Source organism: Mytilus trossulus, chromosome 2 (genome assembly GCF_036588685.1).
Source record: "Mytilus trossulus isolate FHL-02 chromosome 2, PNRI_Mtr1.1.1.hap1, whole genome shotgun sequence".
Classification (NCBI taxonomy): Eukaryota; Metazoa; Mollusca; class Bivalvia; order Mytilida; family Mytilidae; genus Mytilus; species Mytilus trossulus.
Window position 1 is genome coordinate 4,813,243 of NC_086374.1, and position 26,238 is coordinate 4,839,480.

The 26,238-nt window shown below is 37.1% G+C and overlaps 20 non-coding genes across 20 annotated transcripts; all 20 read right to left on the bottom strand.

Annotated features, from left to right (window-relative positions):
* Nucleotides 1-11,607: 11,607 nt before the first annotated feature.
* On the bottom strand, nt 11,608-11,679 carry Trnae-cuc (transfer RNA glutamic acid (anticodon CUC)). The gene has a single exon. It is a non-coding gene; the product is annotated as a tRNA-Glu (tRNA).
* Nucleotides 11,680-12,206: 527 nt separating this feature from the next.
* Trnaa-cgc (transfer RNA alanine (anticodon CGC)) lies at nt 12,207-12,278 on the bottom strand. Its single transcript has one exon. It is a non-coding gene; the product is annotated as a tRNA-Ala (tRNA).
* Nucleotides 12,279-12,460: 182 nt separating this feature from the next.
* Trnaa-ugc (transfer RNA alanine (anticodon UGC)) lies at nt 12,461-12,532 on the bottom strand. Its single transcript has one exon. It is a non-coding gene; the product is annotated as a tRNA-Ala (tRNA).
* Nucleotides 12,533-12,921: 389 nt separating this feature from the next.
* Nucleotides 12,922-12,993, bottom strand: Trnae-cuc (transfer RNA glutamic acid (anticodon CUC)). Its single transcript has one exon. It is a non-coding gene; the product is annotated as a tRNA-Glu (tRNA).
* Nucleotides 12,994-13,520: 527 nt separating this feature from the next.
* On the bottom strand, nt 13,521-13,592 carry Trnaa-cgc (transfer RNA alanine (anticodon CGC)). The gene has a single exon. It is a non-coding gene; the product is annotated as a tRNA-Ala (tRNA).
* A 182-nt stretch (nt 13,593-13,774) lies between these two features.
* Nucleotides 13,775-13,846, bottom strand: Trnaa-ugc (transfer RNA alanine (anticodon UGC)). The gene has a single exon. It is a non-coding gene; the product is annotated as a tRNA-Ala (tRNA).
* Nucleotides 13,847-14,235: 389 nt separating this feature from the next.
* Trnae-cuc (transfer RNA glutamic acid (anticodon CUC)) lies at nt 14,236-14,307 on the bottom strand. The gene has a single exon. It is a non-coding gene; the product is annotated as a tRNA-Glu (tRNA).
* Nucleotides 14,308-14,834: 527 nt separating this feature from the next.
* Nucleotides 14,835-14,906, bottom strand: Trnaa-cgc (transfer RNA alanine (anticodon CGC)). The gene has a single exon. It is a non-coding gene; the product is annotated as a tRNA-Ala (tRNA).
* Nucleotides 14,907-15,088: 182 nt separating this feature from the next.
* Nucleotides 15,089-15,160, bottom strand: Trnaa-ugc (transfer RNA alanine (anticodon UGC)). Its single transcript has one exon. It is a non-coding gene; the product is annotated as a tRNA-Ala (tRNA).
* Nucleotides 15,161-15,549: 389 nt separating this feature from the next.
* Nucleotides 15,550-15,621, bottom strand: Trnae-cuc (transfer RNA glutamic acid (anticodon CUC)). The gene has a single exon. It is a non-coding gene; the product is annotated as a tRNA-Glu (tRNA).
* A 527-nt stretch (nt 15,622-16,148) lies between these two features.
* Nucleotides 16,149-16,220, bottom strand: Trnaa-cgc (transfer RNA alanine (anticodon CGC)). The gene has a single exon. It is a non-coding gene; the product is annotated as a tRNA-Ala (tRNA).
* Nucleotides 16,221-16,402: 182 nt separating this feature from the next.
* Nucleotides 16,403-16,474, bottom strand: Trnaa-ugc (transfer RNA alanine (anticodon UGC)). The gene has a single exon. It is a non-coding gene; the product is annotated as a tRNA-Ala (tRNA).
* A 6,468-nt stretch (nt 16,475-22,942) lies between these two features.
* Trnaa-ugc (transfer RNA alanine (anticodon UGC)) lies at nt 22,943-23,014 on the bottom strand. Its single transcript has one exon. It is a non-coding gene; the product is annotated as a tRNA-Ala (tRNA).
* A 389-nt stretch (nt 23,015-23,403) lies between these two features.
* Trnae-cuc (transfer RNA glutamic acid (anticodon CUC)) lies at nt 23,404-23,475 on the bottom strand. The gene has a single exon. It is a non-coding gene; the product is annotated as a tRNA-Glu (tRNA).
* A 527-nt stretch (nt 23,476-24,002) lies between these two features.
* Trnaa-cgc (transfer RNA alanine (anticodon CGC)) lies at nt 24,003-24,074 on the bottom strand. Its single transcript has one exon. It is a non-coding gene; the product is annotated as a tRNA-Ala (tRNA).
* Nucleotides 24,075-24,256: 182 nt separating this feature from the next.
* Trnaa-ugc (transfer RNA alanine (anticodon UGC)) lies at nt 24,257-24,328 on the bottom strand. Its single transcript has one exon. It is a non-coding gene; the product is annotated as a tRNA-Ala (tRNA).
* A 389-nt stretch (nt 24,329-24,717) lies between these two features.
* Trnae-cuc (transfer RNA glutamic acid (anticodon CUC)) lies at nt 24,718-24,789 on the bottom strand. The gene has a single exon. It is a non-coding gene; the product is annotated as a tRNA-Glu (tRNA).
* Nucleotides 24,790-25,316: 527 nt separating this feature from the next.
* On the bottom strand, nt 25,317-25,388 carry Trnaa-cgc (transfer RNA alanine (anticodon CGC)). The gene has a single exon. It is a non-coding gene; the product is annotated as a tRNA-Ala (tRNA).
* A 182-nt stretch (nt 25,389-25,570) lies between these two features.
* Trnaa-ugc (transfer RNA alanine (anticodon UGC)) lies at nt 25,571-25,642 on the bottom strand. Its single transcript has one exon. It is a non-coding gene; the product is annotated as a tRNA-Ala (tRNA).
* A 389-nt stretch (nt 25,643-26,031) lies between these two features.
* On the bottom strand, nt 26,032-26,103 carry Trnae-cuc (transfer RNA glutamic acid (anticodon CUC)). The gene has a single exon. It is a non-coding gene; the product is annotated as a tRNA-Glu (tRNA).
* Between the last annotated feature and the right edge of the window lie 135 nt (nt 26,104-26,238).

Below are 26,238 nucleotides of genomic sequence, written 5' to 3' on the forward strand. Positions count from 1 at the left end.
GCATGAAAGAACAGGATGTGAACCAATGATCCCTAACAATTCGCTATCTAATCAAAATAAAGACATCAACAGTCCGAGGAAAGCATGAAAGAACAGGATGTGAACCAATGATCCCTAACAATTCGCTATCTAATCAAAATAAAGACATCAACAGTCCGAGGAAAGCATGAAAGAACAGGATATGAACCAATGATCCCTAACAATCCGCTATCTAATCAAAATAAAGACATCAACAGTCCGAGGAAAGCATGAAAGAACAGGATGTGAACCAATGATCCCTAACAATTCGTTATCTAATCAAAATAAAGACATCAACAGTCCGAGGAAAGCATGAAAGAACAGGATATGAACCAATGATCCCTAACAATTCGCTATCTAATCAAAATAAAGACATCAACAGTCCGAGGAAAGCATGAAAGAACAGGATTTGAACCAATGATCCCTAACAATTGGCTATCTAATCAAAATAAAGACATCAACAGTCCGAGGAAAGCATGAAAGAACAGGATGTGAACCAATGATCCCTAACAATCCGCTATCTAATCAAAATAAAGACATCAACAGTCCGAGGAAAGCATGAAAGAACAGGATGTGAACCAATGATCCCTAACAATTCGCTATCTAATCAAAATAAAGACATCAACAGTCCGAGGAAAGCATGAAAGAACAGGATGTGAACCAATGATCCCTAACAATTCGCTAGCTAATCAAAATAAAGACATCAACAGTCCGAGGAAAGCATGAAAGAACAGGATGTGAACCAATGATCCCTAACAATTGGCTATCTAATCAAAATTAAGACATCAACAGTCCGAGGAAAGCATGAAAGAACAGGATGTGAACCAATGATCCCTAACAATTCGCTAGCTAATCAAAATAAAGACATCAACAGTCCGAGGAAAGCATGAAAGAACATGATGTGAACCAATGATCCCTAACAATTCGCTAGCTTATCAAAATAAAGACATCAACAGTCCGAGGAAAGCATGAAAGAACAGATGTGAACCAATGATCCCTAACAATTCGCTATCTAATCAAAATAAAGACATCAACAGTCCGAGGAAAGCATGAAAGAACAGGATGTGAACCAATGATCCCTAACAATTCGCTATCTAATCAAAATAAAGACATCAACAGTCCGAGGAAAGCATGACAAGAACAGGATGTGAACCAATGATCCCTAACAATTCGCTAGCTAATCAAAATAAAGACATCAACAGTCCGAGGAAAGCATGAAAGAACAGGATGTGAACCAATGATCCCTAACAATTCGCTATCTAATCAAAATAAAGACATCAACAGTCCGAGGAAAGCATGAAAGAACAGGATGTGAACCAATGATCCCTAACAATTCGCTATCTAATCAAAATAAAGACATCAACAGTCCGAGGAAAGCATGAAAGAACAGGATGTGAACCAATGATCCCTAACAATCGCTATCTAATCAAAATAAAGACATCAACAGTCCGAGGAAAGCATGAAAGAACAGGATGTGAACCAATGATCCCTAACAATTCGCTATCTAATCAAAATAAAGACATCAACAGTCCGAGGAAAGCATGACAGAACAGGATGTGAACCAATGATCCCTAACAATTCGCTATCTAATCAAAATAAAGACATCAACAGTCCGAGGAAAGCATGACAGAACAGGATGTGAACCAATGATCCCTAACAATCCGCTATCTAATCAAAATAAAGACATCAACAGTCCGAGGAAAGCATGAAAGAACAGGATGTGAACCAATGATCCCTAACAATTCGCTATCTAATCAAAATAAAGACATCAACAGTCCGAGGAAAGCATGAAAGAACAGGATGTGAACCAATGATCCCTAACAATTCGCTATCTAATCAAAATAAAGACATCAACAGTCCGAGGAAAGCATGACAGAACAGGATGTGAACCAATGATCCCTAACAATTCCGCTATCTAATCAAAATAAAGACATCAACAGTCCGAGGAAAGCATGAAAGAACAGGATGTGAACCAATGATCCCTAACAATTCGCTATCTAATCAAAATAAAGACATCAACAGTCCGAGGAAAGCATGAAAGAACAGGATGTGAACCAATGATCCCTAACAATTCGCTATCTAATCAAAATAAAGACATCAACAGTCCGAGGAAAGCATGACAGAACAGGATGTGAACCAATGATCCCTAACAATTCGCTATCTAATCAAAATAAAGACATCAACAGTCCGAGGAAAGCATGAAAGAACAGGATGTGAACCAATGATCCCTAACAATTCGCTAGCTAATCAAAATAAAGACATCAACAGTCCGAGGAAAGCATGAAAGAACAGGATGTGAACCAATGATCCCTAACAATTCGCTAGCTAATCAAAATAAAGACATCAACAGTCCGAGGAAAGCATGAAAGAACAGGATGTGAACCAATGATCCCTAACAATTGGCTATCTAATCAAAATAAAGACATCAACAGTCCGAGGAAAGCATGAAAGAACAGGATGTGAACCAATGATCCCTAACAATTCGCTAGCTGATCAAAATAAAGACATCAACAGTCCGAGGAAAGCATGAAAGAACAGGATGTGAACCAATGATCCCTAACAATTCGCTAGCTAATCAAAATAAAGACATCAACAGTCCGAGGAAAGCATGAAAGAACAGGATGTGAACCAATGATCCCTAACAATTCGCTATCTAATCAAAATAAAGACATCAACAGTCCGAGGAAAGCATGAAAGAACAGGATGTGAACCAATGATCCCTAACAATTCGCTATCTAATCAAAATAAAGACATCAACAGTCCGAGGAAAGCATGAAAGAACAGGATGTGAACCAATGATCCCTAACAATTCGCTAGCTAATCAAAATAAAGACATCAACAGTCCGAGGAAAGCATGAAAGAACAGGATGTGAACCAATGATCCCTAACAATTGGCTATCTAATCAAAATAAAGACATCAACAGTCCGAGGAAAGCATGAAAGATCAGGATGTGAACCAATGATCCCTAACAATTCGTTATCTAATCAAAATAAAGACATCAACAGTCTGAGGAAAGCATGAAAGAACAGGATGTGAACCAATGATCCCTAACAATCCGCTATCTAATCAAAATAATGACATCAACAGTCCGAGGAAAGCATGAAAGAACAGGATGTGAACCAATGATCCCTAACAATTCGTTATCTAATCAAAATAAAGACATCAACAGTCCGAGGAAAGCATGAAAGAACAGGATATGAACCAATGATACCTAACAATTCGCTATCTAATCAAAATAAAGACATCAACAGTCCGAGGAAAGCATGAAAGAACAGGATGTGAACCAATGATCCCTAACAATTCGTTATCTAATCAAAATAAAGACATCAACAGTCCGAGGAAAGCATGAAAGAACAGGATGTGAACCAATGATCCCTAACAATTCGCTATCTAATCAAAATAAAGACATCAACAGTCCGAGGAAAGCATGAAAGAACAGGATGTGAACCAATGATCCCTAACAATCCGCTATCTAATCAAAATAAAGACATCAACAGTCCGAAGAAAGCATGAAAGAACAGGATGTGAACCAATGATCCCTAACAATTCGCTTTCTAATCAAAATAAAGACATCAACAGTCCGAGGAAAGCATGAAAGAACAGGATGTGAACCAATGATCCCTAACAATTCGCTATCTAATCAAAATAAAGACATCAACAGTCCGAGGAAAGCATGAAAGAACAGGATGTGAACCAATGATCCCTAACAATCCGCTATCTAATCAAAATAAAGACATCAACAGTCCGAGGAAAGCATGAAAGAACAGGATGTGAACCAATGATCCCTAACAATCCGCTATCTAATCAAAATAAAGACATCAACAGTCCGAGGAAAGCATGAAAGAACAGGATGTGAACCAATGATCCCTAACAATTCGCTATCTAATCAAAATAAAGACATCAACAGTCCGAGGAAAGCATGAAAGAACAGGATGTGAACCAATGATCCCTAACAATCCGCTATCTAATCAAAATAAAGACATCAACAGTCCGAGGAAAGCATGACAGAACAGGATGTGAACCAATGATCCCTAACTATCATTGAGTACACAGTCAATAGATGTTTGGGTAACGAAGACATCAACAGTCCGAGGAAAGCATGAAAGAACAGGATGTGAACCAATGATCCCTAACAATTTGCTATCTAATCAAAATAAAGACATCAACAGTCCGAGGAAAGCATGAAAGAACAGGATGTGAACCAATGATCCCTAACAATTCGCTATCTAATCAAAATAAAGACATCAACAGTCCGAGGAAAGCATGAAAGAACAGGATGTGAACCAATGATCCCTAACAATTCGCTATCTAATCAAAATAAAGACATCAACAGTCCGAGGAAAGCATGAAAGAACAGGATGTGAACCAATGATCCCTAACAATTCGCTAGCTAATCAAAATAAAGACATCAACAGTCCGAGGAAAGCATGAAAGAACAGGATGTGAACCAATGATCCCTAACAATTGGCTATCTAATCAAAATAAAGACATCAACAGTCCGAGGAAAGCATGAAAGAACAGGATGTGAACCAATGATCCCTAACAATTCGTTATCTAATCAAAATAAAGACATCAACAGTCTGAGGAAAGCATGAAAGAACAGGATGTGAACCAATGATCCCTAACAATCCGCTATCTAATCAAAATAAAGACATCAACAGTCCGAGGAAAGCATGAAAGAACAGGATGTGAACCAATGATCCCTAACAATTCGTTATCTAATCAAAATAAAGACATCAACAGTCCGAGGAAAGCATGAAAGAACAGGATATGAACCAATGATCCCTAACAATTCGCTATCTAATCAAAATAAAGACATCAACAGTCCGAGGAAAGCATGAAAGAACAGGATTTGAACCAATGATCCCTAACAATTGGCTATCTAATCAAAATAAAGACATCAACAGTCCGAGGAAAGCATGAAAGAACAGGATGTGAACCAATGATCCCTAACAATCCGCTATCTAATCAAAATAAAGACATCAACAGTCCGAGGAAAGCATGAAAGAACAGGATGTGAACCAATGATCCCTAACAATTCGCTATCTAATCAAAATAAAGACATCAACAGTCCGAGGAAAGCATGAAAGAACAGGATGTGAACCAATGATCCCTAACAATTCGCTATCTAATCAAAATAAAGACATCAACAGTCCGAGGAAAGCATGAAAGAACAGGATATGAACCAATGATCCCTAACAATTCGCTATCTAATCAAAATAAAGACATCAACAGTCCGAGGAAAGCATGAAAGAACAGGATTTGAACCAATGATCCCTAACAATTGGCTATCTAATCAAAATAAAGACATCAACAGTCCGAGGAAAGCATGAAAGAACAGGATGTGAACCAATGATCCCTAACAATCCGCTATCTAATCAAAATAAAGACATCAACAGTCCGAGGAAAGCATGAAAGAACAGGATGTGAACCAATGATCCCTAACAATTCGCTATCTAATCAAAATAAAGACATCAACAGTCCGAGGAAAGCATGAAAGAACAGGATGTGAACCAATGATCCCTAACAATTCGCTATCTAATCAAAATAAAGACATCAACAGTCCGAGGAAAGCATGAAAGAACAGGATATGAACCAATGATCCCTAACAATCCGCTATCTAATCAAAATAAAGACATCAACAGTCCGAGGAAAGCATGAAAGAACAGGATGTGAACCAATGATCCCTAACAATTCGCTATCTAATCAAAATAAAGACATCAACAGTCCGAGGAAAGCATGAAAGAACAGGATGTGAACCAATGATCCCTAACAATTCGCTATCTAATCAAAATAAAGACATCAACAGTCCGAGGAAAGCATGAAAGATTAGGATGTGAACCAATGATCCCTAACAATTCGCTATCTAATCAAAATAAAGACATCAACAGTCCGAGGAAAGCATGAAAGAACAGGATTTGAACCAATGATCCCTAACAATCCGCTATCTAATCAAAATAAAGACATCAACAGTCCGAGGAAAGCATGAAAGAACAGGATGTGAACCAATGATCCCTAACAATTCGCTATCTAATCAAAATAAAGACATCAACAGTCCGAGGAAAGCATGAAAGAACAGGATGTGAACCAATGATCCCTAACAATTCGCTATCTAATCAAAATAAAGACATCAACAGTCCGAGGAAAGCATGAAAGAACAGGATGTGAACCAATGATCCCTAACAATTCGCTATCTAATCAAAATAAAGACATCAACAGTCCGAGGAAAGCATGAAAGAACAGGATATGAACCAATGATCCCTAACAATCCGCTATCTAATCAAAATAAAGACATCAACAGTCCGAGGAAAGCATGAAAGAACAGGATGTGAACCAATGATCCCTAACAATTCGTTATCTAATCAAAATAAAGACATCAACAGTCCGAGGAAAGCATGAAAGAACAGGATATGAACCAATGATCCCTAACAATTCGCTATCTAATCAAAATAAAGACATCAACAGTCCGAGGAAAGCATGAAAGAACAGGATTTGAACCAATGATCCCTAACAATTGGCTATCTAATCAAAATAAAGACATCAACAGTCCGAGGAAAGCATGAAAGAACAGGATGTGAACCAATGATCCCTAACAATCCGCTATCTAATCAAAATAAAGACATCAACAGTCCGAGGAAAGCATGAAAGAACAGGATGTGAACCAATGATCCCTAACAATTCGCTATCTAATCAAAATAAAGACATCAACAGTCCGAGGAAAGCATGAAAGAACAGGATGTGAACCAATGATCCCTAACAATTCGCTATCTAATCAAAATAAAGACATCAACAGTCCGAGGAAAGCATGAAAGAACAGGATATGAACCAATGATCCCTAACAATCCGCTATCTAATCAAAATAAAGACATCAACAGTCCGAGGAAAGCATGAAAGAACAGGATGTGAACCAATGATCCCTAACAATTCGCTATCTAATCAAAATAAAGACATCAACAGTCCGAGGAAAGCATGAAAGAACAGGATGTGAACCAATGATCCCTAACAATTCGCTATCTAATCAAAATAAAGACATCAACAGTCCGAGGAAAGCATGAAAGAACAGGATGTGAACCAATGATCCCTAACAATTCGCTATCTAATCAAAATAAAGACATCAACAGTCCGAGGAAAGCATGAAAGAACAGGATGTGAACCAATGATCCCTAACAATCCGCTATCTAATCAAAATAAAGACATCAACAGTCCGAGGAAAGCATGAAAGAACAGGATGTCAACCAATGATCCCTAACAATTGGCTATCTAATCAAAATAAAGACATCAACAGTCCGAGGAAAGCATGACAGAACAGGATGTGAACCAATGATCCCTAACAATTGGCTATCTAATCAATATAAAGACATCAACAGTCCGAGGAAAGCATGAAAGAACAGGATGTGAACCAATGATCCCTAACAATCCGCTATCTAATCAAAATAAAGACATCAACAGTCCGAGGAAAGCATGAAAGAACAGGATGTGAACCAATGATCCCTAACAATTGGCTATCTAATCAAAATAAAGACATCAACAGTCCGAGGAAAGCATGAAAGAACAGAATGTGAACCAATGATCCCTAACAATTGGCTATCTAATCAAAATAAAGACATCAACAGTCCGAGGAAAGCATGACAGAACAGGATGTGAATCAATGATCCCTAACAATTGGCTATCTAATCAAAATAAAGACATCAACAGTCCGAGGAAAGCATGAAAGAACAGGATGTGAACCAATGATCCCTAACAATCCGCTATCTAATCAAAATAAAGACATCAACAGTCCGAGGAAAGCATGAAAGAACAGGATGTGAACCAATGATCCCTAACAATCCGCTATCTAATCAAAATAAAGACATCAACAGTCCGAGGAAAGCATGAAAGAACAGGATGTGAACCAATGATCCCTAACAATTCGTTATCTAATCAAAATAAAGACATCAACAGTCCGAGGAAAGCATGACAGAACAGGATGTGAACCAATGATCCCTAACAATTCGTTATCTAATCAAAATAAAGACATCAACAGTCCGAGGAAAGCATGACAGAACAGGATGTGAACCAATGATCCCTAACAATTCGTTATCTAATCAAAATAAAGACATCAACAGTCCGAGGAAAGCATGAAAGAACAGGATGTGAACCAATGATCCCTAACAATTCGTTATCTAATCAAAATAAAGACATCAACAGTCCGAGGAAAGCATGAAAGAACAGGATGTGAACCAATGATCCCTAACAATTCGCTATCTAATCAAAATAAAGACATCAACAGTCCGAGGAAAGCATGACAGAACAGGATGTGAACCAATGATCCCTAACAATTCGCTATCTAATCAAAATAAAGACATCAACAGTCCGAGGAAAGCATGACAGAACAGGATGTGAACCAATGATCCCTAACAATTCGCTTTCTAATCAAAATAAAGACATCAACAGTCTGAGGAAAGCATGAAAGAACAGGATGTGAACCAATGATCCCTAACAATTCGCTATCTAATCAAAATAAAGACATCAACAGTCTGAGGAAAGCATGAAAGAACAGGATGTGAACCAATGATCCCTAACAATCCGCTATCTAATCAAAATAAAGACATCAACAAAGTCAAATGCTTAAAAGCAGTTAAACAACTGTCAAACCAATTTGTATCTATTTATTCAATTCTCTTCTTCTATTTGCTGCATGTTACACACAAACTTGTGAATTCCAGGTAAGCTGGTGAAAGTTTTCTAAACAATTGGCAATCTCATAAAAAAAGACCTAGGTTATAGTTGTCTTTTTGACATTGTTTAACATTGTGTCATAGATTAAATTTATTCGTTCAGGGTATGTTTACTTGTTTTCTATATGTCTTTTTGGTTACACTATAAAATATAAATTGAACTAGTTCGTCTTTCTATGTTGTCATATTACTCTACTGCTCCAGGTTAGAATGAAGGCACCATGAAACGTTGAAACCGGCTGCATTTCAGGCCTTTGCCCCTGTCCTAAGTCTGGAACCTGTTGGTCAGTGGTTTCGTTTGTTAATGTGGTTCATAAGTGTTTCACGTTTCTCGTTACTAATGTAGATAGCACCGTTGGTTTTCCTATTTGGACTGTTTTACTCTAGACATTTTGGGGCCCTTTGAAGCTTGCTGTTCTGTGAGAGCCAAGGCTCTGTGTTGAAGGCCTTACATTGACCTATACTGGTTTACTTTTACACATTGTGACTTTGATGGAGAGCTGTCTCATTGGCACTCATACCACATCTTCTCATTTCTACTAACATATTCTCGATAGCATTTGAACAACTGTCACAAACATTTGAAGCTATTCATCAAATTATGCTTCTTGTTTCATATAAAAGTGAGGTTCCTAAATGGAACGTTTCAAACTCTGTGCATGATGACATTTAAAATCTAGTCCCCTAAGACTATATACGTTGATTAAAGTGAAATCAAATGTGTTATATATTTATACTCTAAAAATTGTATATGTTTAAAATGTTGAGTCCAGTCAGAGACATATGATTCATTGTAGGCACTGGCCACGGTTACATTCAAATGGAACAATAATAAAAAATCTTTGTAGAAAGAATTTCATATAGACATTTTTATTATCCTGTATTGGTAGACGACGTCTCCTGTCTCACCTTTGATGTAAGTACTCCTGTTGATGTCTATCAGATCGTTCTTGGTACGATAGAGTAAGGATATCCTGTTATGAGGCTTATTCTAGTTCTTCTATCATTGTAGAGACACATTCTGTGTATGTGATTTGTAGTCATTATATACCAATCTAGCAGCTCGCCTCTGAATAATTTCTAAGAGTGTTAATGCTGACTTGGTTGGTTTCGATATCGAAATTCCCATGTACTTTGATTTATCTCGGATACGATTGAGTGGTCTCCTTATAAGCTTTATGGATATTGAACAAGGTATTTGTTCGTCGGTGGCATGCGGATGACATTGCCATAAAATCTTACCATCCAGGTCTTCCAAATTTTAACGCTGTTGATATGTATCCGTGGCGTCATTTATTTCTCTGAACATTAGACTGTCAAATAAAAAGAGACTGACATCAGATTGTGTAAAAAGATTGACAGAAATCAAAAATCAACGAGAGAAAAATAAGGACAACATATTCCTATAAGTATAAAAAAAAAAGAAGATGTGGTATGATTGCCAATGAGACAACTATCCACAAAAGACCAAAATGACACAAACATTAACAACTATAGGTCACCGTACGGCCTTCAACAATGAGCAAAGCCCATACCGCATAGTCAGCTATAAAGGGCCCCGATAAGACAATGTAAAAACTATCCAAACGAGAAAACTAACGGCCTTATTTATGTAAAAAAAATGAACGAAAAACAAATATGTAACACATAAACAAACGACAACCACTGAATTACAGGCTCCTGACTTGGGACAGGCACATACATAAATAATTTGGCGGGGTTAAACATGTTAGCGGGATCCAAACCCTCCCCTAACCTTGGACAGTGGTATAACAGTACAACATAAGAACGAACTGTAAAATTCAGTTGAAAAAGGCTTAACTCATCAGCTAGACAAAAAATACAAGTGGACGTGGCCGGGTACTTATACATCCCGACACAAAAAGACACAATGACCAGATCTGAGAGTACTCGCAATTATCTGACAGCTAGTTCAAAGCCACTAATAAAAAAATCACGCCAGTGACTTTAATCTTCCAGACATTGGTCGGACCTCATATGATACACACAGTAATCAAGTACCAACACAGGTCAACCTAGCTTGCAGAATGATGACTGCAGACCTGAGCATCCAACAAATGGTGGACAAATCAACTAGAGGGGGATTCCTTTGGGCCTTCTGTTTAAATAACATCCAGGTCATCTTGAGAGACACTACCATCAATCGAAAATAGTGACCACGACATCTATTAGACCTAGCAGCAAAATAACTAAACTAAGAGAACTACCAATCTCTTGGGAAAAACGATATGGAGGGTATAAAGAAAAATAGTACGGCTAACCTCACAGATTTTCAAAACACCAATCCAGCGACATCAACACACTGTCGAATAATTTCAAAAACCTCATCAGGAATGTAATGACACCATACGTACCAACAAAACAGACTTGGAGGAATACACAGCTACTGAAAATTAGCATCAGCAAGAACCCGGGGCCTTTCACATGCAAAGCGAACGCTCTACCACTGAGCTACATCCCCTTCACAACGATAGAACATTAAATTTAAGTAGTGTATTTTCATACCATGTATACACATGCCACTCTGATTATTAAAATAGTCTTGCACCAAGACGAGATGGTTATCTTTATGTCTCTAACAGTTGTATTGGGATTGAAATGTGTTGAGCAAGTACATTTGTAATTCATTTTCATGTACTGAACCATCAATCAGTCGGCCGCGTTATATATTGAGCTGAAGAAAGACATATATAAAGTATCGGTTGTAAAAGGAAATCATATAGTATATACTATGCACGATAGGACAAACGTATATCGTTTCTTTCATTGACCACGTACACATAACAGTTGTTTGAAGCATATACCGTTATTAATATCAATATCGATCCGGAGAAAAGGCGCAAAAATATCTTCCCAGACGGGGAATCGAACCCCGGCCGCCGCGGTGAGAGCGCGGAATCCTAACCACTAGACTACCTGGGACTTACTCATAGTGGGGTAACTTAACACATATAAAGAGCAACAAAAACAGCAATCGAGCCTTTTTGTACGTTACAACGTCACTGGGAATGTCGACTGGCGTTAGATAGACTATAGAATGCAAATAACGTAAGACTACAAAAGGAAGCGAAATCACCGCGAATAGTCGCTACTGTCGACGCAACTCTATAAAACGCATTGTTTCAGGCTGGAATCATTAACATTAACATTCGATTTGTTCTGACTCACGATAAGTTATAATCCATTTAAAATTGAGACACAATTGTAAAACCTGTCGGGGAAAGGGAGTGTGGAATTAATTCGGCTTTGCCTGAAATGTTTGAGCGTGCATTTGAGACGTGCCTTTTAAGAAGAGTGATTTTGAAGTTTTAAGTCATCTGTGCCGATTGCGCTGTTCAAACAGCACTTATATTTCGTTGCGCTTTCTATGATTTTTAGGGCAAAGCAGCATTGTGTAGGCGAGATTACTTTGATTTCTCGATGCCGCTTTTGTCTGCGACCAAAAAATATGGAGATGCCGGGGATCGAACCCGGGGCCTTTCACATGCGAAGCGAACGCTCTACCACTGAGCTACATCCCCGTCCCTGGATTTTCATCAATATTTCCTTTTCAATTCCGCCTTTTACCGCAGGACAAGTGTTCATGTAGATGTCCTAAGAGAGGTCGGAGATGCTCTCCTATGTTTTACTGTGCATTTTCACTTGACCGTGCACGAAAGACATAATTTAATTGGATTCAATTACATTGACAAAAAATTAGGAGTGGAGATGCCGGGGATCGAACCCGGGGCCTTTCACATGCAAAGCGAACGCTCTACCACTGAGCTACATCCCCTTCACAACGATAGAACATTAAATTTAAGTAGTGTATTTTCATACCATGTATACACATGCCACTCTGATTATTAAAATAGTCTTGCACCAAGACGAGATGGTTATCTTTATGTCTCTAACAGTTGTATTGGGATTGAAATGTGTTGAGCAAGTACATTTGTAATTCATTTTCATGTACTGAACCATCAATCAGTCGGCCGCGTTATATATTGAGCTGAAGAAAGACATATATAAAGTATCGGTTGTAAAAGGAAATCATATAGTATATACTATGCACGATAGGACAAACGTATATCGTTTCTTTCATTGACCACGTACACATAACAGTTGTTTGAAGCATATACCGTTATTAATATCAATATCGATCCGGAGAAAAGGCGCAAAAATATCTTCCCAGACGGGGAATCGAACCCCGGCCGCCGCGGTGAGAGCGCGGAATCCTAACCACTAGACTACCTGGGACTTACTCATAGTGGGGTAACTTAACACATATAAAGAGCAACAAAAACAGCAATCGAGCCTTTATGTACGTTACAACGTCACTGGGAATGTCGACTGGCGTTAGATAGACTATAGAATGCAAATAACGTAAGACTGCAAAGGGAAGCGAAATCACCGCGAATAGTCGCTACTGTCGACGCAACTCTATAAAACGCATTGTTTCAGGCTGGAATCATTAACATTAACATTCGATTTGTTCTGACTCACGATAAGTTATAATCCATTTAAAATTGAGACACAATTGTAAAACCTGTCGGGGAAAGGGAGTGTGGAATTAATTCGGCTTTGCCTGAAATGTTTGAGCGTGCATTTGAGACGTGCCTTTTAAGAAGAGTGATTTTGAAGTTTTAAGTCATCTGTGCCGATTGCGCTGTTCAAACAGCACTTATATTTCGTTGCGCTTTCTATGATTTTTAGGGCAAAGCAGCATTGTGTAGGCGAGATTACTTTGATTTCTCGATGCCGCTTTTGTCTGCGACCAAAAAATATGGAGATGCCGGGGATCGAACCCGGGGCCTTTCACATGCGAAGCGAACGCTCTACCACTGAGCTACATCCCCGTCCCTGGATTTTCATCAATATTTCCTTTTCAATTCCGCCTTTTACCGCAGGACAAGTGTTCATGTAGATGTCCTAAGAGAGGTCGGAGATGCTCTCCTATGTTTTACTGTGCATTTTCACTTGACCGTGCACGAAAGACATAATTTAATTGGATTCAATTACATTGACAAAAAATTAGGAGTGGAGATGCCGGGGATCGAACCCGGGGCCTTTCACATGCAAAGCGAACGCTCTACCACTGAGCTACATCCCCTTCACAACGATAGAACATTAAATTTAAGTAGTGTATTTTCATACCATGTATACACATGCCACTCTGATTATTAAAATAGTCTTGCACCAAGACGAGATGGTTATCTTTATGTCTCTAACAGTTGTATTGGGATTGAAATGTGTTGAGCAAGTACATTTGTAATTCATTTTCATGTACTGAACCATCAATCAGTCGGCCGCGTTATATATTGAGCTGAAGAAAGACATATATAAAGTATCGGTTGTAAAAGGAAATCATATAGTATATACTATGCACGATAGGACAAACGTATATCGTTTCTTTCATTGACCACGTACACATAACAGTTGTTTGAAGCATATACCGTTATTAATATCAATATCGATCCGGAGAAAAGGCGCAAAAATATCTTCCCAGACGGGGAATCGAACCCCGGCCGCCGCGGTGAGAGCGCGGAATCCTAACCACTAGACTACCTGGGACTTACTCATAGTGGGGTAACTTAACACATATAAAGAGCAACAAAAACAGCAATCGAGCCTTTTTGTACGTTACAACGTCACTGGGAATGTCGACTGGCGTTAGATAGACTATAGAATGCAAATAACGTAAGACTGCAAAAGGAAGCGAAATCACCGCGAATAGTCGCTACTGTCGACGCAACTCTATAAAACGCATTGTTTCAGGCTGGAATCATTAACATTAACATTCGATTTGTTCTGACTCACGATAAGTTATAATCCATTTAAAATTGAGACACAATTGTAAAACCTGTCGGGGAAAGGGAGTGTGGAATTAATTCGGCTTTGCCTGAAATGTTTGAGCGTGCATTTGAGACGTGCCTTTTAAGAAGAGTGATTTTGAAGTTTTAAGTCATCTGTGCCGATTGCGCTGTTCAAACAGCACTTATATTTCGTTGCGCTTTCTATGATTTTTAGGGCAAAGCAGCATTGTGTAGGCGAGATTACTTTGATTTCTCGATGCCGCTTTTGTCTGCGACCAAAAAATATGGAGATGCCGGGGATCGAACCCGGGGCCTTTCACATGCGAAGCGAACGCTCTACCACTGAGCTACATCCCCGTCCCTGGATTTTCATCAATATTTCCTTTTCAATTCCGCCTTTTACCGCAGGACAAGTGTTCATGTAGATGTCCTAAGAGAGGTCGGAGATGCTCTCCTATGTTTTACTGTGCATTTTCACTTGACCGTGCACGAAAGACATAATTTAATTGGATTCAATTACATTGACAAAAAATTAGGAGTGGAGATGCCGGGGATCGAACCCGGGGCCTTTCACATGCAAAGCGAACGCTCTACCACTGAGCTACATCCCCTTCACAACGATAGAACATTAAATTTAAGTAGTGTATTTTCATACCATGTATACACATGCCACTCTGATTATTAAAATAGTCTTGCACCAAGACGAGATGGTTATCTTTATGTCTCTAACAGTTGTATTGGGATTGAAATGTGTTGAGCAAGTACATTTGTAATTCATTTTCATGTACTGAACCATCAATCAGTCGGCCGCGTTATATATTGAGCTGAAGAAAGACATATATAAAGTATCGGTTGTAAAAGGAAATCATATAGTATATACTATGCACGATAGGACAAACGTATATCGTTTCTTTCATTGACCACGTACACATAACAGTTGTTTGAAGCATATACCGTTATTAATATCAATATCGATCCGGAGAAAAGGCGCAAAAATATCTTCCCAGACGGGGAATCGAACCCCGGCCGCCGCGGTGAGAGCGCGGAATCCTAACCACTAGACTACCTGGGACTTACTCATAGTGGGGTAACTTAACACATATAAAGAGCAACAAAAACAGCAATCGAGCCTTTTTGTACGTTACAACGTCACTGGGAATGTCGACTGGCGTTAGATAGACTATAGAATGCAAATAACGTAAGACTGCAAAAGGAAGCGAAATCACCGCGAATAGTCGCTACTGTCGACGCAACTCTATAAAACGCATTGTTTCAGGCTGGAATCATTAACATTAACATTCGATTTGTTCTGACTCACGATAAGTTATAATCCATTTAAAATTGAGACACAATTGTAAAACCTGTCGGGGAAAGGGAGTGTGGAATTAATTCGGCTTTGCCTGAAATGTTTGAGCGTGCATTTGAGACGTGCCTTTTAAGAAGAGTGATTTTGAAGTTTTAAGTCATCTGTGCCGATTGCGCTGTTCAAACAGCACTTATATTTCGTTGCGCTTTCTATGATTTTTAGGGCAAAGCAGCATTGTGTAGGCGAGATTACTTTGATTTCTCGATGCCGCTTTTGTCTGCGACCAAAAAATATGGAGATGCCGGGGATCGAACCCGGGGCCTTTCACATGCGAAGCGAACGCTCTACCACTGAGCTACATCCCCGTCCCTGGATTTTCATCAATATTTCCTTTTCAATTCCGCCTTTTACCGCAGGACAAGTGTTCATGTAGATGTCCTAAGAGAGGTCGGAGATGCTCTCCTATGTTTTACTGTGCATTTTCACTTGACCGTGCACGAAAGACATAATTTAATTGGATTCAATTACATTGACAAAAAATTAGGAGTGGAGATGCCGGGGATCGAACCCGGGGCCTTTCACATGCAAAGCGAACGCTCTACCACTGAGCTACATCCCCTTCACAACGATAGAACATTAAATTTAAGTAGTGTATTTTCATACCATGTATACACATGCCACTCTGATTATTAAAATAGTCTTGCACCAAGACGAGATGGTTATCTTTATGTCTCTAACAGTTGTATTGGGATTGAAATGTGTTGAGCAAGTACATTTGTAATTCATTTTCATGTACTGAACCATCAATCAGTCGGCCGCGTTATATATTGAGCTGAAGAAAGACATATATAAAGTATCGGTTGTAAAAGGAAATCATATAGTATATACTATGCACGATAGGACAAACGTATATCGTTTCTTTCATTGACCACGTACACATAACAGTTGTTTGAAGCATATACCGTTATTAATATCAATATCGATCCGGAGAAAAGGCGCAAAAATATCTTCCCAGACGGGGAATCGAACCCCGGCCGCCGCGGTGAGAGCGCGGAATCCTTTTTTTTTTTATCTTTATTAAAATAAGACATCATATTATACACATTAAAATACATAAAACATTATCACAAGACTCAATATCAATTCGAAATGTCTATAACATTCAATTTCAAGCTTCTGTATAAATGTCTACATGACACAATCAGTTTACATTTTCAAATTACTACAATTTAAATATTATATCATCATCTTCTTCTTTAACCAGAGGATTATCAAGCAAAAATTTCTTTTCAAATAAAGACTTCATTTTACCTTTTTGACACATATACACATAAAAATACATGACATAATGTTTCAGTGCGTACTTAAAAAGTTGAACTAAATTAACATTTGTTTTGCCATTCATAATAATATTCCTTCTTCTAAATATACAATATCTTGCAGTTGAAAGCAGAAAGTTAACAAAACTGTCATTAACACCTTTCATTTTCCAATTTAACCCAAATAGTAGCAAATGTTCACTTTGTACACCACTTATTTTGTCAGAATCACAATTTTCAAATAATTTTACAAACAGTTCAGACAAATAGTTATGAAATTCTAACAGTTCATCACAGTTTATTAACATATGTAATAGATCTTCAATTTCACTACCACAAACATCACATAAATCATCATCTGACCATCCAATTCTTTTAAATTTACTTTTAGTAAATATACAATTATGAAGGATTTTGTAATCTAATTCAATACACTTTGCAGGTTTCCAGAATAAATTTACATTACACCACATTTTACTAATGTCATTATCATCAATATTGAACAGTGTTTTCCACATTTCAACACCACATGGATCTTTACAAATATCATCTAATAAACAATTATACAGCTTTTTAACAGTACACAATGGTAACTCAAATGGTACATGATTAATAATAACAGAAATGTCTATTGTTCTTTTTGCATTCCTATAATGCAATTCACGTTGCACGGTCTGCTTCCAGTCATCAGGAATTGCACAAATTAAACAATGATAACGATCAATTACATTCTTTACATTTGCATTTTCAAATACATTTTGTATTATTTCAACAATAGCACAATCAGGTAAAAACCCTGTTTTAACCTCATAACATATATCCTTAAGAGATATAATACCAGCATTTATAAAATCATACCAAAGTATTGGTTTATCCTTCAATACAATATCCGGATTCCTAAACAATGGTTGGTCATATATATTTTCTACACTCAATTTCAATTCAGACTTCTGTCTCAAGATATACCAAGCTTCTAACATTTCAATATACACAATCGGTAAACATTTTAATTCACAACGTGGTACTTGCATAAACAAGACTTCTAAACCAAGATTCATATTATAAATCTTTGACACAAAGTATAGAAAAGTATGCTTCCATAGTACATCATATTCATCATTTATCAATCTTCCTAAAAACTTTAGTCTAAATGCATGTATTTTACATTTCATATCAACTAATTGCAAACCTCCATTACATTTATGATTTATTATAACATTATAATTCACCAAATGAGATCTCTTATTCCATACAAAATTAACACATAAAATCTTTATCTCATTATAAGCCCATTCCGGGATAGAGGATACAAAAAGAGTGTACCAAAATCTAGACATCATTAACGTATTTACAACAACAACTCTACCCTGCAATGTTAATTGCCTTTGTAACCATATATTCAAAAGAGATTTCAATTTTGATATCTTTTCTTTCCAATTTAGATCATCACATATATTTCTGTTTTTTCCAACATAAACACCAAGTAACTGTACATTATTATCACATACTTGTAAACCATACTCCTGTTTTTCTACAGGTGACAATTCTCCCTTTCCAACACATAAAATTTCAGATTTTTGTCTATTAATTTTAGCACCAGTTGCTCTACTATATAAATCAAAAACTTTAAAAACTTCTGATATAGATTGTTTATTACAAACAGATAAAGTTGTATCGTCTGCATGTTGAAAAATTAATCCTTCTTTTCCACTATTTGGAACAACAATACCTTTTATCAAATCATTTTTAACAATCTTACTATGTAAAGGCTCAGCAGCTAAAACATACAATAATGCACTTATAGGACAGCCTTGTCTAATACCATTTTTAATATGAAAATAGTTTGTCAAAAATCCATTACATTTTACAGCACTATTAATACCATTATAAAATATTTCAATCCATTTTACAAATCTATCACCAAATCCATATTTCCTTAACACATATAACAAATATTTATGACTCACTCTGTCAAATGCTTTTTCCTGATCTATTTTCATTATATACCCTTCAAGTTCATCTTTTTCAATGAGTTCTATAATATCTCTTACATTTGCAATATTATTTGATATATCCCTACCAATAATACAACATGTTTGATCATTAGATACAATCTTAGGCAATACAATCTTAAATCTATTTGCCATTATCCTGGCTAATATTTTATAATCAACCTGTAGTAATGAAATAGGTCTATAATTTTTCAAAGACTTTTTATCACCTTTCTTTTTATATATAAGACTAATCACTCCACATTTCATAGACCTGCCTAAAACACCTTCTTTTTCAATAACATTAAACAAATCAAATAAAACATTTCTGAGTTCATTATAAAATTGACAGTAAAACTCAACTGTGAGTCCATCAGACCCTGGACTTTTATTTTTTGACATTTGATTTATTGCTTTAAAAATTTCTTCATGTGAAATATCAGCATCACAAAAATTACAATCATTGTCATCTATTTTTGTATCTACACTATCTAACAATTCTGACATTTTATCATTATCTGTATCTACACATGAGTACAATTCTTTATAAAATTTATATTGTAAATCTAAAATACCTTCAGTAGCATAAACTGATTCATTATTTTCATTTAGTAATTCTTTTATAGAATTATTCTCTTGTTTATATTTCTCCAAATTTAAAAAATACTTTGTACATTTATCTGACTCAACAGCCCAAATAGCTTTTGATCTGAGTACTGCACCTCTACATTTTTCTAATTCATATGCTGACAACTCAAGTTTCAAACTTTCTAACTTAGCTACATCAATATCTACACCACAAGCAGCTTTTTCACATAAAAAATTGATTTGCCTTTCTAATCTATAAAAATCTCTTCTATTTTCTTTGGCCATTTTAGAAGAAAAAATTTGAGAATATCTTTTAATTTTATATTTAAGATTATCCCACCAAATCATTAAATCTTTATTATATAATTCATTTTCTTTTTCATCAGAAATAATTTCTTTTACTCTCCTTACATATTCTTCATTACATAATAATGTATTATTGAGGACCCACAATCCAGGACCTCTTTCAATATTACTACAGTTAAAATTCATAATTACAAACGAATGATCACTTAAACTAGTAGTATTATAATATACATTCTGAACATAAGGAGATAACTGTTTATTTACAAGAAAATAATCAATTCTACTTTGTTGTAATTCTCCATTACAAATTCTTTTCCATGAAAATATTCTAGAACTTTTATTTCTAGTACGCCATACATCATACAAGTTGTTATTTTCAATCAAGTCACATAATTTTTTACATGGTTCATCAATAACATGATTACTTTTACCACCTCTATCTAGCATAGATAGAGAAGTATTAAAATCCCCACCAATTATCAAGTTATCTAACTTTTCCGTATACAGTTTAACAAAGTTAAAAAAGATAACTCTTTCAGCATTAACATTTGGTGCATACAATGAAATTACATTAAACAATTGTCCATCTTCTTCATATGTTATATGGATAAATCTGCCATCAGAGTCTTTATATACACATTTTATCTTATTTTTAAGATTATTATTCACTAAAACAGCCACACCCCTTCTACCATTTAAACTGTTACTACAATATATATCACCTTCATATAGGTGTTTAACACTATCTACATAAGCATCATCCCAAAATGTTTCTTGTAATAATACCATACTAAATTTTCTATCATGAATAATACTTATAAAATTCTCAAAATTAATTACATTCTTTAAACCATTACAATTAAAAGAACAAATTACCACCATTGCAAAAAGAAAAACAAACTTGCATATAAACTTATCCATTTTTATTATTTTTTACTGTCAACCACCTTTCTTACATTTTTACCACTCAAATTGGGAGTAGGTTTTGCAATAGATCTCCTTTCAAGTTTCCTCTGTTTTTTCTTAATTTTTCTGGCCATTTTTGCACTTACAAATTTATCTGGGGTGTCATTTTCACCATCAGAACAGATAGAAGACTCATTTTCATTTGCACCTTCCATGGAGACTTCTTCGTCACCAACGAAGGTGCTTTCATCATTAGAGCAACACTGCTCAATTTCAATTTCATTTTTACTCTCCCCAGTGACAATATTTTCACTAGGAGGAGCGTCATTACTAGCTATTTTTAACTTTTTGCCATCAGAAAAATCCTTGTCTAAATTGACGTTTTCATTAACATCTTCCTCGTTATCTAGATTCAATAGTTCATCGTCTGTTATCTCATTGTTACTTTCGGTATCACTGTCCATCTTTCTCTTTCTGTTTTCCTCCTGGGGGTGTCTTTTTGGTTTATTTTGCACCACATTAACTTCTATCGGAACAGTTGTTTTAGGATCAGTATCGGCAACATCTTCCTCTGACCAAACTTCAGACATATCTTCATCATCATTTTCACCGGTAATGTTAACTATTTCCGGACCATTTTCGTCATTCTGTTTGTTGCAAGTACAACGATCGCTTTTTTCTGTACATGTGTCGCATGTACACACACATGGATGCTTACGGCAGTCCTGACACGGACATACACACGGATCACTTTTACAGAAAGAGCAGGTACATATACATGGGTACTTTTCACATTTGAAACAGGCGCATATACAGTCTTTTTTCCCACAAATGTTACATTTGCACATACAAAAATAGAAATTACATACTTCACAGTTCTTCTTCTTTTTATATGCTGGAGGTTGATCTTTTTTGGTATTTGAGCTACTTCCACACACACAAAACAACGGTAAATTATGGCAATATTCACATCTACTAGCTTTACATTGTCTCTTCGAATGTCCATATTGGCCACACCCGTGACAAACAAAGTACGGACATTGTTTACGCATATGCTCCGGTGACAAACACTCCGAGCAGACCTTTATCTGGTTGTTATGTACAAGCCGAAAATATTTCGTATCTGAGCCGATTTTGAAAGGTATTGTCCATGGCAAAGCCAACATACCCTGTGGAAATTTGCATTTCATAAATCTTGTCCCGTCTGCTACCTGCGTTCCAGGTATTGCTCGTCTGTATATAGGAGAAACGATTTTCACCCCTTTTGATACTAATTTACTTCTTATATCATCATCCGAAATAAACGATGGAAGTTGCATTATAGAAACAACAGTTATATCCGAATGTAACATGCTGACTTGATATTCATTATTTGCAATATCAATTCCTTCTTGCACTAGACGGAAAGCAGTCTGCTTACTATCTAATGTTATATCATACGACATGGCATCATTTTTGACAACAGCTAACACCGAATTTAAACCAGTGACTGTTTCAATATCTTCGATTACTATTCTTTCACCAATAACATCTGTATTGATTACTTCAATTCTCACAGTACAATCTCTCTGATACGACTTTGCATCACGAACATAATTTTGCTTTTGATTATATCCATTCCCAGTACCACGGCTACCATTCCGTTGAGAAAAATAAGATTTTTTACTAGTTTGCTCCATTTCGCCGGTCATTCCGGAAAATTACAAGCAAGCACAGCCCAAATTTGTAAACAAACACTCGAGTGCTCCTAAACGACCCCCCTTTTCCACACGAATAATCGTCGGATTAGGGGGAACTACAGTTTATAATGACAGTTTCTCTTCTTAATACATTAAAGTTTTGTTAATAAAACATAAATAAATCCTTACTGTTATTATCGAATCATAATATCCTGTTGAAACACAGATTTGTCCACCGGAGCAATTATGACACGTCCATCCTGGGCTGCGCTCAGTTGGGAATCAAAAAAATTAGGAGTGGAGATGCCGGGGATCGAACCCGGGGCCTTTCACATGCAAAGCGAACGCTCTACCACTGAGCTACATCCCCTTCACAACGATAGAACATTAAATTTAAGTAGTGTATTTTCATACCATGTATACACATGCCACTCTGATTATTAAAATAGTCTTGCACCAAGACGAGATGGTTATCTTTATGTCTCTAACAGTTGTATTGGGATTGAAATGTGTTGAGCAAGTACATTTGTAATTCATTTTCATGTACTGAACCATCAATCAGTCGGCCGCGTTATATATTGAGCTGAAGAAAGACATATATAAAGTATCGGTTGTAAAAGGAAATCATATAGTATATACTATGCACGATAGGACAAACGTATATCGTTTCTTTCATTGACCACGTACACATAACAGTTGTTTGAAGCATATACCGTTATTAATATCAATATCGATCCGGAGAAAAGGCGCAAAAATATCTTCCCAGACGGGGAATCGAACCCCGGCCGCCGCGGTGAGAGCGCGGAATCCTAACCACTAGACTACCTGGGACTTACTCATAGTGGGGTAACTTAACACATATAAAGAGCAACAAAAACAGCAATCGAGCCTTTTTGTACGTTACAACGTCACTGGGAATGTCGACTGGCGTTAGATAGACTATAGAATGCAAATAACGTAAGACTGCAAAAGGAAGCGAAATCACCGCGAATAGTCGCTACTGTCGACGCAACTCTATAAAACGCATTGTTTCAGGCTGGAATCATTAACATTAACATTCGATTTGTTCTGACTCACGATAAGTTATAATCCATTTAAAATTGAGACACAATTGTAAAACCTGTCGGGGAAAGGGAGTGTGGAATTAATTCGGCTTTGCCTGAAATGTTTGAGCGTGCATTTGAGACGTGCCTTTTAAGAAGAGTGATTTTGAAGTTTTAAGTCATCTGTGCCGATTGCGCTGTTCAAACAGCACTTATATTTCGTTGCGCTTTCTATGATTTTTAGGGCAAAGCAGCATTGTGTAGGCGAGATTACTTTGATTTCTCGATGCCGCTTTTGTCTGCGACCAAAAAATATGGAGATGCCGGGGATCGAACCCGGGGCCTTTCACATGCGAAGCGAACGCTCTACCACTGAGCTACATCCCCGTCCCTGGATTTTCATCAATATTTCCTTTTCAATTCCGCCTTTTACCGCAGGACAAGTGTTCATGTAGATGTCCTAAGAGAGGTCGGAGATGCTCTCCTATGTTTTACTATGCATTTTCACTTGACCGTGCACGAAAGACATAATTTAATTGGATTCAATTACATTGACAAAAAATTAGGAGTGGAGATGCCGGGGATCGAACCCGGGACCTTTCACATGCAAAGCGAACGCTCTACCACTGAGCTACATCCCCTTCACAACGATAGAACATTAAATTTAAGTAGTGTATTTTCATACCATGTATACACATGCCACTCTGATTATTAAAATAGTCTTGCACCAAGACGAGATGGTTATCTTTATGTCTCTAACAGTTGTATTGGGATTGAAATGTGTTGAGCAAGTACATTTGTAATTCATTTTCATGTACTGAACCATCAATCAGTCGGCCGCGTTATATTTTGAGCTGAAGAAAGACATATATAAAGTATCGGTTGTAAAAGGAAATCATATAGTATATACTATGCACGATAGGACAAACGTATATCGTTTCTTTCATTGACCACGTACACATAACAGTTGTTTGAAGCATATACCGTTATTAATATCAATATCGATCCGGAGAAAAGGCGCAAAAATATCTTCCCAGACGGGGAATCGAACCCCGGCCGCCGCGGTGAGAGCGCGGAATCCTAACCACTAGACTACCTGGGACTTACTCATAGTGGGGTAACTTAACACATATAAAGAGCAACAAAAACAGCAATCGAGCCTTTTTGTACGTTACAACGTCACTGGGAATGTCGACTGGCGTTAGATAGACTATAGAATGCAAATAACGTAAGACTGCAAAAGGAAGCGAAATCACCGCGAATAGTCGCTACTGTCGACGCAACTCTATAAAACGCATTGTTTCAGGCTGGAATCATTAACATTAACATTCGATTTGTTCTGACTCACGATAAGTTATAATCCATTTAAAATTGAGACACAATTGTAAAACCTGTCGGGGAAAGGGAGTGTGGAATTAATTCGGCTTTGCCTGAAATGTTTGAGCGTGCATTTGAGACGTGCCTTTTAAGAAGAGTGATTTTGAAGTTTTAAGTCATCTGTGCCGATTGCGCTGTTCAAACAGCACTTATATTTCGTTGCGCTTTCTATGATTTTTAGGGCAAAGCAGCATTGTGTAGGCGAGATTACTTTGATTTCTCGATGCCGCTTTTGTCTGCGACCAAAAAATATGGAGATGCCGGGGATCGAACCCGGGGCCTTTCACATGCGAAGCGAACGCTCTACCACTGAGCTACATCCCCGTCCCTGGATTTTCATCAATATTTCCTTTTCAATTCCGCCTTTTACCGCAGGACAAGTGTTCATGTAGATGTCCTAAGAGAGGTCGGAGATGCTCTCCTATGTTTTACTGTGCATTTTCACTTGACCGTGCACGAAAGACATAATTTAATTGGATTCAATTACATTGACAAAAAATTAGGAGTGGAGATGCCGGGGATCGAACCCGGGGCCTTTCACATGCAAAGCGAACGCTCTACCACTGAGCTACATCCCCTTCACAACGATAGAACATTAAATTTAAGTAGTGTATTTTCATACCATGTATACACATGCCACTCTGATTATTAAAATAGTCTTGCACCAAGACGAGATGGTTATCTTTATGTCTCTAACAGTTGTATTGGGATTGAAATGTGTTGAGCAAGTACATTTGTAATTCATTTTCATGTACTGAACCATCAATCAGTCGGCCGCGTTATATATTGAGCTGAAGAAAGACATATATAAAGTATCGGTTGTAAAAGGAAATCATATAGTATATACTATGCACGATAGGACAAACGTATATCGTTTCTTTCATTGACCACGTACACATAACAGTTGTTTGAAGCATATACCGTTATTAATATCAATATCGATCCGGAGAAAAGGCGCAAAAATATCTTCCCAGACGGGGAATCGAACCCCGGCCGCCGCGGTGAGAGCGCGGAATCCTAACCACTAGACTACCTGGGACTTACTCATAGTGGGGTAACTTAACACATATAAAGAGCAACAAAAACAGCAATCGAGCCTTTTTGTACGTTACAACGTCACTGGGAATGTCGACTGGCGTTAGATAGACTATAGAATGCAAATAACGTAAGACTG